The following is a 5,001-nucleotide window of genomic DNA, read 5'->3' on the forward strand; positions in this document are numbered from 1 at the left end:
CAGAGAGATTAAAATCCTTGCCCAAGACCATACAACTAGGAAGTAAAAAAAAGACTGACTTTAGGAACACAGGTTCATCTTGTTCCAGAGGCTGTACTGTTTCCACTCTGGGGTAGGCAGGACTCTAAGGTAGCCCAAGATTCACCTGGCTCGTGGTATATACTGTTGGCAAAATGAGTCAAACTCTGTAAAATATTCAAAGAGGTTTATTCTGAGCCAAATATGAGTGACTAATGGCCTATGATACCGTCCTCAGGAGGTCTTGAGAACATGTGCCAAGGTGGTCAGGGTCCAGTTTGCTTTTATACATTTTAGGGACACAAAAGGCGTCAATCAATTCATGTAAGATATACATTGGTTTGGTCTGGAAGGGTAGGACAACTGGAGGGAGAGGGGCTTTCAAGTCATAGATAGATTCAAAGATTTTCTGACTGACGATTGGTTGAAAGAGTTATCAATAGAAAGGAATGCCTGGGTTATGATAAGGGGTTGTGGAGACCAAGGTTTTATCATGCAGATGAAGCCTTCAGGTAGCAGGCTTCAGAGAGAATAGATTGTAAATGTTTCTCATCAGACTTTAAGAGTCTGTTCTCTCAGCAATTCCTAAAGGGAGGAGGGAATGCAGAGACATGTCCAGCTCCCACTTCCCATCATTACCTGAATGAGTTTTTCAGGTTAACTTTGAATGACCTTGGCTGAGACAAGGGTTCTATTCAGATGGTTGGGGAGCCTTAGAATTTTATTTTTGTTTGACAACACTCACCTTTTCCCAGTTGTTCAATCAAGCATAAATCTAGGTACTGCTGTGACAGGATTTTGCAGGTGCAGTTAAGTTTCCAAGTCAGTTGACCTTAAGATAGAGAGATGATCTCATTGGCCTCCCCTAATCACATGAGCCCTTTTGAAGAAGAGGATTTCTCCACCCATTGACAGAGAGGATATTCGAGTTTGGAAGCAGTAGAGACCCCCTCCTGATGACCTTGAAGGATCAGCTAGCCTGCTATGGAGAGGGCCATGTGGCAGGGAACAGAAGGCAGCCCCCAGGAGCAGGAAGCAGCCTCTGGTCAAAGGCCAGCAAGAAAACAGGAACCTCCGCCTATCACCGTGAGGACCTGGCCCCTGCTGAGCACGTGAGCAAGCATGGGAGAAGCCCCTGAGCTCCTGATAAGTGCAGCCCTCCCAGCCCTGCTGGACTCCCGACCAACGGAAACTGTAAGGTGATCGTGGTGTGTTAAGCTGCTTGACTTTGTGGTAACCTGTTACAATAGCAAACTAGTACACGATTTCTTCTTTGATGGGTGACATAGGTCATGTGCCCCAAAGCACACCCTGAGGCTAGGATTTGAGTGGAAGTTGAAGAGGGCAGTGTCTGTCCTGGGAAGCGCTGAAGTGCTGTGGGGTACAGAGCCAGGAAAGAGAAGGAAGCCAAGGGGCTGCCTCAGAACAGGTTACTGCTGCAGGTGGCAAGAGTTCAACCCAGGGGCATCTGTCAGAGACAAGGCAGAGCTTCACTCTGCGTTGCCCCACCTGAGTGGAGGGGAGCTGGCTATTTAGCCTCCAGAAAGAGGTTTACCTTGCTGCACAAATGAGCCCTGGGGCAGGTCACAGTTTTTTTCAGTAAGAAGCCATCAGCAGGTCTGAGAAAAACAACGGCCAAAGGCACAGGGTGGGTCCAACAGTGTCTGCTACAAAGAATTTTGATGGGAAAGTCCTTGTATCTACTGACAGTGGCCTTCAGCCTTTGGCCCTGCTGTGTCCCCTTAGTTAACATGTCTGTCTTCTGCGGCTACCATTCAGATTCCTGTCATTTGCATGCAGCAGCAGTGCTCTCCTCACTAGCTAAGCATTTCCAGTCCCTCACTGGACCCACCATGAAGCAGGATTTTAAATACTTTGTAATCTAGAGAGGCACTGGATTCAGAGCTGAATGCAAAGGCCAGAGATGCTCTCACTCATTTAGTTGTTCTTGTCTGAAGGCTGGGACGATGCAGGTCTGATTACGTCACCGCTGGAGAGCCTCATCACACTGGTGACTCACAGGAAGCTGTCCCGGTTCTTTGTGCAGCTGCTGAAAAATATTTCACTTTCCCTGCCCCTCTCCTTTTAGTGTATGGATGCTAGGCAAGGGCAGGTCATCTGCTGGGTGAGCTTGGGCACCATGAGCGCCTGATACTGCTGGTCAGGGGCGCGAAGCCCGGCATGAAGAAGTGCAGGCGGGGGAAGGGCACCATGTTCACCGCCAGCTTGCGCAGGTCTGCGTTCAGCTGGCCCGGGAAGCGCAGGCAGGTGGTGACCCCGCTCATGGTGGCCGACACCAGGTGGTTGAGGTCCCCGTAGGTGGGGGTGGTCAGCTTCAGGGTGCGGAAGCAGATGTCATACAGGGCCTCATTATCAATGGAGTAGGTTTCATCTGTGTTTTCCACCAGCTGGTGGACAGAGAGGGTGGCGTTGTAGGGCTCCACCACCGTGTCTGACACCTTGGGTGAGGGCATGACGCTGAAGGTGTTCATGATGCGGTCTGGGTACTCTTCCCGGATCTTGCTGATGAGCAGGGTGCCCATCCCGGACCCCGTGCCGCCCCCCAGAGAGTGGGTCAGCTGGAAGCCCTGGAGACAGTCACAGCTCTCTGACTCCTTCCTCACCACATCCAGGACCGAGTCGACCAGCTCGGCTCCCTCTGTGTAGTGGCCCTTGGCCCAGTTATTCCCGGCTCCGCTCTGGCCTGCCGGAGGGAAAGTGAACATTAGACACTAAAACATAAGGAATTTCAAAATCTGTCATTTTGACTATGGAAGAGAAGGTAGGACTGGTCTTAGACTGGCAGACTCTTCTCTTTTGAATACTCTTCTTTTACCTAAAGAAATATTTTTCTTTTTCTTTTTTGTTTTTTTGAGATGGAGTCGTGCTCTGTCACCTAGGCTGGAGTGCAGCATCTCCATCTCAGCTCCCTGCAACCTCTGCCTCCCAGGTTCAAGCAATTCTCCTGCCTCGGCCTCCCTAGTAGCTGGGATTACAGGCACCTGCCACCATGCCCAGCTAATTTTTATATTGTTAGTAGAGACAGGGTTTCACCATGTTGGCCAGGCTGGTCCCAAACTCCTAACCTCAGGTGATTCACCCACCTCGGCCTCCCAAGGTGCTGGGATTACAGGTGTGAGCCACCGCACCTGGCCAGAAGTATTTTTCTACGTGAGTGACCCTCAAAAACCTTCGGGATCATAGTAAAGTTAGAAGTAAGTTTAGCAAATCTGAGGCCGTTGACTGAGGAAGAGGATAGGGTTAGAAAACTTAATTGGTTTTGAAATACATACATTTTTAAGAGGCATTCCCTTTATACTCTAGTACAATTAAACAGGCAAGGTGAAGGCAGTGTGACCAGGAGAGAAGGTGGCCTCAGCATCTGTCTAGCTCTGGTCATAACCTGTGCTTTTGGCCCCTGGCTCTTTATTTATTTATTTATTTTTGAGACAGAGTCTCGCTCTGTTGCCCAGACTGGAGTGCAGTGGCGCAGTGGCACGATCTCAGCTCACTGTAAGCTCCGCCTCCTGGGTTCACGCCATTCTCCTGCCTCAGCCTCCCGAGTAGCTGGGACTACAGGCGCTCGCCACCACACCCAGCTAATTTTTTGTATTTTTAGTAGAGACAGGGTTTCACCGTGTTAGGCAGGATGGTCTCGATCTCCTGACCTCGTGATCCATCCACCTTGGCCTCCCAAGGCCCCTGGCTCTTTGAAGTCCTTTCAAGTTGCCTATAGCCTGTGAAGCCTGGCTTGAAGCTTTTCCTTGCTCTTTCTTCCTTCCAGTCTGAGGCTGCTCTGCAATGGGAGGGCTGCAGCAGCCCTCTGCAGGCTGGCGTTGATCTGTGAGCCATGACCGCCCATGGACTGCATGGAGCTAGGCCAGGACTCAGGGCTGCCGTGGACAGTGTCGCCTTGGCACTGAACACTAAGAACTGTGCTTTGCAGGGCTGTTAGGAAGAAGGTGTGTCATTTGGCCAGTTCCCAGTGATCATGACTACATACGGAACACGAAGTTGTCTGGCCTGAAGATCTGGCCAAAGGGTCCAGACCTGACGGAGTCCGTAGTTCCAGGCTCCAGATCCACCAGGATGGCCCGAGGTACATATTTGTTACCTGCTGGGATGAGAACTGACTTAGACCTGGCTCGGGGAGGGAGTCAGAGCAGCATTCAATTCCAGTATCTGAGACAAAAGGAAAAGAGGAGGTTTTCTGATTTTAAGAAAAAGGAGGTCCTGGCTGGGCGCAGTGGCTCACGCCTATAATCCCAGCACTTTGGGAGGCCAAGGTGGGCAGATCACAAGGTCAGGAGATCGAGACCATCCTGGCTAACATGGTGAAACTCCGTCTCTACTAAAAATACAAAAAATTAGCTGGGCATGGTGGCGGGCACCTGTAGTCACAGCTACTCGGGAGGCTGAGGCAGGAGAATGGCGTGAACCCGGGAGGCGGAGCTTGCAGTGAGCCGAGATCGTGCCACTGCACTCCAGCCTGGGCAACAGAGCGCGAAAACAGGCAGGAATCTTAGGAAAGCATAAAGCATGTTTTTCCAGCAGTTGGCATTTGAAATGAATATGTGAGGAGCATGCGTTTGTCACGTGCATGTTCCTAGGACGTTTCATCTCCCACATCATGGAAAGCAAGGATTCCTGGGCACACACATCCCACACCAGCAGCCTCATTGTAGTACACGTTGATTCTCTCCAGCTGCAAGTCACTGTCTCCATGGTAACTGCCTGTGGGGTCGATCCCATGCTTATCGCTGATGACCTCCCAAAACTGAAATGAAAAAGGAACCACACCATGGCCCGGCATCCTGAATGTCACTAAGGATGTCCTTGTCCTCCTCCCGTGTCCTTGGAACAGGGGCTTTTGTGGTCAGTAAATGCTAGAGAGAGAGCAAAGAGCTGCACCCCCTATTTCCTGCAGCAGCCGCTGCTGAGGGCCTTGAAAATCCGCAGAGCATCGGCCATATTATGAGGATA

The 5,001-nt window shown here is 50.8% G+C and overlaps 1 pseudogene across 1 annotated transcript; it reads right to left on the reverse strand.

The window, feature by feature from the left end:
- Nucleotides 1–2,103: 2,103 nt before the first annotated feature.
- LOC100583085 lies at nucleotides 2,104–2,769 on the reverse strand (annotated as a pseudogene). The gene has a single exon (XR_004031501.1). The product of XR_004031501.1 is annotated as a tubulin beta chain-like (transcript).
- Between the last annotated feature and the right edge of the window lie 2,232 nt (nucleotides 2,770–5,001).

This window comes from Nomascus leucogenys, chromosome 8 (assembly GCF_006542625.1).
Source record: "Nomascus leucogenys isolate Asia chromosome 8, Asia_NLE_v1, whole genome shotgun sequence".
NCBI classification, from domain to species: domain Eukaryota; kingdom Metazoa; phylum Chordata; class Mammalia; order Primates; family Hylobatidae; genus Nomascus; species Nomascus leucogenys.